The sequence below is a fragment of the Bison bison genome, unplaced genomic scaffold (genome assembly GCF_000754665.1).
Source record: "Bison bison bison isolate TAMUID 2011002044 unplaced genomic scaffold, Bison_UMD1.0 scf7180017864481, whole genome shotgun sequence".
NCBI lineage: Eukaryota > Metazoa > Chordata > Mammalia > Artiodactyla > Bovidae > Bison > Bison bison.
Genome location: NW_011495041.1, coordinates 1,188,675 through 1,197,201, shown reverse-complemented (window position 1 = coordinate 1,197,201; position 8,527 = coordinate 1,188,675). Strand labels below are relative to the sequence as shown.

Sequence of the window (8,527 nt, the reverse complement as noted above, 5' to 3'; positions counted from 1 at the left end):
TGCTGGGGCTCCTCCAGGCTTGTCATCACTGGGGCTGGAAGAGGCAGAATAATCCAAGCCTCCTGCCCCAGGCTAGGAGGGGAATGTGGCCAAGAGATTTCCCAGGGGACTCAAGGGTGTGTCCTCCCACCTCCTTCCATTTTCTCTTCCCTACTCTCAGTCCTGTTGCCCGAGATCCCTGTCTAGGTCCGACGTCCACAATGGGGTGATGTGGGAAGTAGGGTGGGGCCTGAGGATCTTCCAGGCAATTCATGTGACGGGAAGGCTCCATGAGTGTTAAAAATTGGGCGTGATTGGACATTTCCTTAAGGGACTTTCTTTGCTGCGTGGCCATATCCGTTCTCAGTCCTGAGCCCTGAGAGGGACAGCACAGTCCTTGGGGGGCCGTGAGAGGCTCAGCCTGCCCAGGAGTTCCTGCAGAAGCCTGCCATGGGGCCGCAGGTGGTCCCGCCTTCCTGCTTCTTTGAACATCTCTGCTTTAAAAGGCTCTTGAAACTGAATCCTTAAAGAAATAGTGGGTGGACTCCTTGAAGATGCTGGCTGAAGGAGGTCTGGCGGGGGTGGTGGTGGGGAGATGCTGCCCCGGGGGAGGGAGGGGGGCGGACACTGCCCAGGTCCACCCTTGATACCCAGGGTTGGGCTCAGTCAGATTCGTGACTAGAGTCCAAACATTCTGGTTTGTTTACACGTATCAGAAGCAGGGAGAGAAGAAGGTATTTTCTACTATTGCATATGCATGGAAAAGGGCTGTTTGTGCTGTTTTTTGTTTTTTGTTTTTTTTTACGTTTGTGGGTTTACTTTCTCCTGAAAAATTGTTTTTATGACACACAAATGTTTATGATTATGATGTTAAAATCTCTTTGGGCTGTGTATACTCAGCTGCCTGAAGCAAGGCTTCTGCTTCATCCGGAATCCCTCCCTCTTCTTTCACCGCTTGTAATCCAGCCCTGTTGATCTGGTTTGGTTCTCCAAGTTTCCCCACTCTACCCAGCCACTGCTCTGGTCTGTGACCTGGTCTCTCCAGCCAGCTAAGCCCTTCTTCCTTATCTTTTTCTATAAGTGCAACAGTTTTCAAACATTTTCATCTTAAATCCCTCCATGCACATAAAATGTACCGAAGGCTATCAAAGAGCTTTTGCTTATGGTTGTTCTCTTTATTGATGTTCCCATAGTAAGAGTGAAACTGAAAATTTACTTATTTTTAACACTTTTATTCATTTAAAACTCAAATCATTCCAAGTTAGCATAAATAACTAATGAGAATAACCCTATTTTTCACAACAAAGAGTTGTAGTGAGAAGGATGGCCTTGTTCTGCATTTTTTGCGGATCTCTTCTATGTCTGGCTTAATAGAAGTCAGCTGGATTCTCCTCACTGCGTACATATTCCCTGGGTCATCGCAGCAAGCTCTCAACCTTGTCAGACCCAGCATTCCCTTTTTGTAATGCTTCCTTTATTCTCCCCAAATGACTCAGTGCTAGAGAATCTGCCTGCAAAGCAGGAGACAGGAGTTCGATCCCTGGGTCAGGAACATCTCCTGGAGAGGGGAATGGCAACTCATTCCAGTATTCTTGCCTAGGCAATCCCATGGACAGGGGAGCCTGGAAGGCTGTAGTCCATGGGTCGCAAAGAGTTGGACACGACTTAGTTCCTAAACAACAAGTTTCTTTTCATCAAGTTAAATTTATCAATAACATATACATACTTTGAAATCTCTCAATGTACTGCCCAACTTTTTCTAAAGAAGAAATCAAAGTATTTTACACTACTAGTACCCCAGGACATTTGCAAGTAAAAACTTGCAAAATGTCTTTTGTGTTAATGTGTAAAATGGAGTTTGGTTCTAGGCCCAGATACTTATAAATGGGTTTTTCCCCCTACAGGTATGTCTAGACAGACATTCAAGTCGCTTGGGATGGTTACTTGTATGAGACTGTTCTGAGTAGCCTGTTAAATGCCAGTGGTGCCTCCCAGTGAATGTGACAACCAAAAATACCCCCATGTATTTCTGAACATCTCCTGAGGAGTGGAACATACTTATTGAGAACTGCTGATTAATGGAATCTTGGCTGGGTTAAAAAAAAAAAAAAAAGCATTTTATTTTAATGTTGGATGATCATTTTTAAAAACAATTTGTGTTATAAAAGAATTTCAAATTGAGCCAATAATTGCCTATAATCTCTGCATTCAATATAATTAGTGTTGATATTTTGATCCATATTGGCCTTGCCCTTGGTTGTTCTTCTATGGGTAATTTTTCCTATTCAAAACCAGTACCATTTATAAACTGTTTTACTTGGCTTGACACTACTTGATTTTACTGAACTCGATGTCTCTTTTTTAGTAGCAACAAAATCATTTTTATTCTTGGCTTTATTCTTAGCATGTGCATGCTAAGTTACTTCAGTCGTGTCCAACTCTTTGTGACCCCACCTCCCAGGCAAGAATACTGGAGTGGGTTGCCATGCCCTCCCTCCAGGGGATCGTCCTGACTCAGGGATCGAACCCATGTCTCCCGTCTCTTGCGGCTTCTGTCTCTCGCGTCTCCTGCATTGGCAGGTGGGTTCTTTACCACTAGCGCCACCTGGAAAGGTCTGTTCTTAGCGCAGTCTCATGTAGTGTGCAATAGTGCATACATACTCATATCCCTTTGGTGCTGACGTTACACGTGAATGGAGAGGCGAGAACAGAGCATGGACTTGTAGGGAGTTGGGTGGCCTTGACCAAGTGACTTAACCACGAGTATTAGAGATAAGGCATGTGACGTTTCTGTCCCAGGGTGAGTGGAGGTCGCAGTCTGGTGTTTACCAATCTCCAAGTGGACTGCAGGCCTCTGGAGGGCAGGAGGGATATTTTAGACACTATTTTGTCTCTGGCACTGGCTCAGTACCTGACTCTCTGAAGTGATGAATGTGGCAGAAAACTTGGTACTTCCTTGGGCTGTGGTTAGACTTTGTCTCATTTCTATCATGATTATACCTCCATCACAGATAAGCAACTATATTAATAGTTGTTCATTTCAAACGCCAGTAGATCTTGCTCCAGGTGGGCTCATCAGTCAATTCAAGTAACAATGTTTCACATATTTTTGGCACACCTGATTATTGTATTTATGTCTAGGTATGGCTTCAGTGTTGTTATTACGCAGGAGTCTGGTTGATTGTTTGATTGTGAGGCCCTGACTGACACATGTAATTAAATGAGTTTGAATTTAGTGTGTTCCTTGAGGAGGCCTAGTGTGTTTACCTCAAAGGCTGTCGAAGGCTTAAAGTGATGTCTCTAGGACTCACTGCTCCCTTTAAGGCATTTCTACAGGTATGGTTTTCTTTCCTTGTTATCTTTTTATTTTTCTTAAATGTTGTTTCCAGCTGTTAAGATTCGAGATCTAGCAGCTCAGTCCTCTTGAATGATTTAATGTGTTACCATTAGGATTCTGAAAGATATAAATTTGAAAAATGATTTGACTGTGTTTGGGAGAGTTTCTGGAGGGCTTCCCATGTGGTAAAGAATCAGCCTGCCAATGCAGGAGACTCAGGTTCAATCCCTGGGTTGGGAAGATCTCCTGGAGGAGGAAATGGCAACCCACTCCAGTACTCTTGCATAGGTGCTTCCGTGGATAGAGAGGAGCCTGGTGGGCTACAGTCTGTGAGGTCAGAGAGTCAGAGACAACTGAGCCACTGAGCACGCAACACACACAAGACAGTTTCTGCGTACTGAAGGCGCAAAGCTCTATGGGCTGACACAGTGATTCTCCAATTCAAGCACGCATCAGAGTCAGCTGGAGATCTTGATAAAGCACACTGTTGAGTCCTAGCCTGTTGGTTTTTTTTTAATTTAATTTATTTATTTATGGCTGTGCTGTGTCTTCATTTCAGAGCACGGGCTTCTCATTGTGGTGGCTTCTCTGGTTGTGGCTCAAGGGCTCTAGAGTGTGGGCTTCAGTAGTTGCAGTAGGTGGGCTCTAGAGCCCAGGCTCAGGGGTTTGTCGCTCCGTGGTACGTGGGATCTTCCCGGACCAGGGATTGGATCCATGCCTCCTGCACTGGCAGGCAGATTCTTTACCACTGAGCCACCAGGGAAGCCCCCTGCCCTATTTCGTATTCTCTAGGTCTGATGTGGGCCTAAGAATCTGCATTTACCAGCTCCCTGTTTATGCTGGGGCTGCAGGTCTAGGACCAGACTTTGAGAGCCATGGAGCTGAAGCACTGAAGTCCACTAAAGGTAGTAAATGGAAAGGAGGTATGAGATGCAGTGTATTTCATATTTCAGGAGAACCCCTTTGTGCCCTCTAAGCTCGTTGGAATTATAAAGAAAAACTGGGTTTGGTCCATGAAGAACAGGGCATAAACCCTTTAAAACACAGTGAGATCATTGTAACGGTCATTCAACTTCAGATAACAAAAGATTGGAAAACCATCTTTAAGTTTCTTTTACTTTAAAAAAAAATAATAGTGCATATTTATAATGGAACATATGTAAATACAGAGAATTTTCTATTCTAGAAAGGATGAAAATTTTCCCCAATTATATTCTATCACTTGAAATGATCTCCTATTAAATTTTTGCTAATTTTTATTCAATTTATCTTTTATGCGAAGGATTTTTAGTTTTGTTTTCCCCCCAAACGAAGTTTTTATTTTTAAATGCTATATGCTCATTGTAATGAAAGAAAAAGATCGTAAAGAGCAGTTATTTTTTCTAGACACAACCAGTGTTGATTTCCTATAATTTATTGTTAGTGATCTCTTTATACGAATATTCTTATTGCTTTGTATTATTCTGACCTTATGATTTAAAAACCCTTATTTTAAGGTACAATATCTTTTCATGTCATTAGATGTGATTCTGAAGCATCTTATAAATATAATTTGTGCCTAAATCTTTCCCATCAACCCTCCAATACCCCTGCCTTTTGGATGAATTCCCTGAAGTGGAATTGGTAGGTCAAAGAGCATGTAAAATCTAAGACGTCCCTGGTGACTCAGATGGTAAAGCATCTGCCTGCAATGCAGGAAACCCAGGTTTGATCCCTGGGTTGGGAAGATCGCCTAGAGAAGGAAATGGCAACCCATGCCAGTATTCTTGCCTGGAAAATTCCATAAACAGAGGAGCCTGGTAGGCTACAGTCCGTGGGGTTGCAAACAGTTGGACACGACTGAGCGACTTCACTTCACTTCACTTCACTTGATACATTACCAAATTGTCATCACAAAGAGTTTAGTAATTACTGTCCAGACTCCAAGTCTACACTCATTGCCATTTTCATATTTATGAGCTTGATAGGTGACAAATACTGTCTCCTTATTTTAATTCCTTCTACTGATAAGAAGTTTAGCACTTTTTTTCCATGTGTTAATTGTTCACTTATATTTCTTCTCTTTTGAATTTTCTCTTTTCCTTGTCATGTTTTCTTTTTGGAGTTAATGATTTTTTCTTAATTTGTGTGAGCTCCTTATATAAATATGTAAGGATATTTCCTTATTCCCAATTTTTTATTTGCTTTTAAGATTTGTGATATTTTCTTTTCTAGAAGTATTTAAACCTCCCTCCCCTCAATCCACCATTATTTTCCTCTTTTAAGAATTTCTGCCCTTGGTCAAATAAGGAAGCCCTCTCTCACTTAGATTTTATAAATATTAACCTGTATTTTCTTCTTGCATTCTTTCATGGTTTCTTTTTTTTTTCCACTAGAATCTTTAACCTATCTGTAATTTGTTTTGTTGTCAACAAATTCTAGTGTGGGTAAATGCATTTTACGTTTTCCTCATTTAATTTTTCGGCCACACTATGCAAAATTAGGCAAATTTAGTTTAGCCAGTTGGAGGTAAGCATTGAGTTTTCACACTGCTCTGTGGGGCATTGGGATTTCAGAGAAGACTTGAAGGGTTTGCCATGGGAATAGAGGTATGAGAGATATGTGGAAATTTCCAGCTCCAACTTCTCCCAAGAATATATAGACTTCAGTGGCCAATGAGGCACCTATTGGGCAGATCTTCTTGGGCACCTAATTACAGGCTCTTTAAAATTAACGTGATCAAAACAATTCTTTTTTGTTTTTGATTCATTTTATTGAGACATAGCTGGTTTACAGTGTCGTGTTAGTTTCGGGTGTGCAGCACAGTGATTCAATTCACACATATATGATAGTTTGCATCTGCTAATCCCAAAGCCCCAATCTGTCCTTCCCTCCCCCCATCCCCTGGCAACCACAAGTCTGTTCTGTATGTCTGTGAGTCTGTTTCTGTTTTGTAGAGAAGTTCTTGTGTCATATTTTAAATTCTACGTGTAAACAATATCATGCGGTATTTGTCTTCCTGGCTTCACTGCTATGATAGTCTCTAGCTGCACCCATGTTGTTACAAATCGGCATTTCCTTCCTTGGCTTCCTTGGCTTCCTTCCACTCCTATGGCTGAGTGAGAGTCCATTGCATAAAGGTACCACATTTTCATTCTTCTGCTGATGGGTGTTTAAGTTGTTTCTGTGTCTTGGCTATTGTAAGCAGTGTTGTTGTGAGCACTGGGGTACAGGTATCTTTTTCTCTGGATAAATGCCTAGGAGTGGGATTGCTGGATATATGGTAGCTCTGTTTTTAGTTTTTTAAGGAACCTCCATACTGTTTTGCATAGCAGCTGCACCAAGTAACATTCTTACCAACACTGTAGGAGGGTTCCCTTTTCTCCATAGCCTCTCCATTTTGGTCATTTGTAGACTTTTAAATGAGGGCCATTCTGATTGGTGTGAGGTGGTACCTTACTGTGGTTTTGATTTGCATTTCTTTAATAAATAGAAATGTTGAGCATCTTTTATGTGCCTACTGACCATCTGTAAAAACAGAATTCTTGATGCTGTCCCCAGTCTAATCTGTACACTCTAGACCTTTCTGTCTTGTAAATGGTGCCCTCATCCACCCCATTATACACCCAGAAACATCACAGCTCTCCTTGATTCCTCTGTCTTCTGTGTACTGTATATATCTATTCCATTGTTAATTTCTGTGGGCTTTCTGTTTAAAATATATCCCTCTTGTTTCCACTGTTAAAATGTTACTCCTGGCCACTGCTGTATCTCAGATGAATATCTGCCATGGTCTCCTCGCTAGTTTTCTTGATTCCATTCTGCCTGCGTGGAATCTGTTCCACACGGCAGCTTCTGCACTGTAAATCGGGTCAAGTTGTTGCCTTGCTCAAAGCCTTTCAAAGCCTTCCCATTACACTTAAATCCAAGCCTCGCTTGAGGAGAGGCTTGTATTCTGGCCTCCGTTGCCTTTCCAATTTCCTCTGTTTCTACACTCCTTCGGTTCCCTTTGCTCCAGCTGGACTGGCCTCTTTCTCTTCCTTGGATAGGTTCTTTTCCTTCCACAGATCTTTGCACTGACTTAACCTTCTCAGAAGCGACCCCTGTTCTTTTAAGAGAGGTCCCCCTTGACTACCCAAGCACACAAAGAAATCCCACATACCACCTCCAGGCATCATCTGCCTTGTTCCCCTACCTCATTTTCTTAGTGGTTCTGTATGTGTGAAACGGTCATATTTTTTATTTTCCTTATTAGCTTACTCCCCATTCTCAGGTGTAAGCTCTCTGGGGTCAGAGACTCTGTTTTGTTTCCGATGCCTTGTGCTTGGCCCAGGGCCTGGCTCGTGGTGCTCCTTCCTGGTGGGATGTAGCCATTTGTGAATCCACTCCCAGCCTGTGTTCTTTCCTTCAGTCAGTTGGTTCAGTTGCTCAGTTGGGTCCAACTCTTTGTGATTCTATGGACTGCAGCACACCAGGCTTCCTTGTCCATCACCAACTCCCAGAGTTTGCTCAGACTCGTGTCCATCAAGTCAATGATGCCATCCAACCATCTCATCCTCTGTTGTCCCCTTCTCCTCCTGGCCAAAGTATTGAAGTTTCAGCATCCGCATCAGTCTTTCCAATGAATATTCAGGACTGATTTCCTTTAGAACAAACTGGTTTGATCTCCTTGTAGTCCAAGGGACTCTCAAGTGTCTTCTCTAAAACCACAGTTCAAAAGCATCAGTTCTTCTGCACTCAGCTTTCTTTATAGTCCAACTCTCACATCCATACATGACTACTGGAAAAACCATAGCTTTAACTAGATGGACCTTTGTTGACAAAGTAACGTCTCTGCTTTTTAATATGCTGTCTAGGTTGGTCATAGCTTTTCTTCTAAGGAGCAAGCATCTTTTAATTTCATGGCTGCAGTGAAATAAATAAAGTCAAAATAAAGTCTCTCACTATTTCCATTGTTTCCCCATCTATTTGCCATGAAGTGATGGGACTGGATGCCATGATCTTTGTTTTCTGAATGTTGAGTTTTAAGCCAACTTTTTCATTCTCCTCTTTCACTTCCATAAAGGGGCTCTTGAGTTGTTCTTCACTTTCTGCCATTAAGGTGGTGTCATTTGCATATCTGAGGTTATTCATATTTCTCCTGGAAATCTTGATTCCAGCTTGTGCTTCTTCCAGTCCAGTGTTTCTCATGATGTACTCTGCATATAAGTTAAATAAGCAGGGTGACAATAT

The 8,527-nt window shown here is 42.2% G+C and overlaps 1 protein-coding gene across 7 annotated transcripts in view; it reads left to right on the top strand.

The window, feature by feature from the left end:
• ITSN1 (intersectin 1 (SH3 domain protein)) overlaps positions 1-8,527 on the top strand; it is a 245,535-nt gene that overhangs the window by 30,894 nt on the left and 206,114 nt on the right. Inside the window, exon 1 of one of the 7 annotated variants that reach the window (XM_010862260.1) lies at positions 8-549. The exons of the other annotated variants lie outside the window; for them this stretch is intronic. The gene's annotated coding sequence lies outside the window, so the exon portion shown is untranslated. Of the gene's footprint in view, positions 1-7; positions 550-8,527 lie in introns of those variants that run through there. 7 annotated transcript variants of the gene reach the window in all.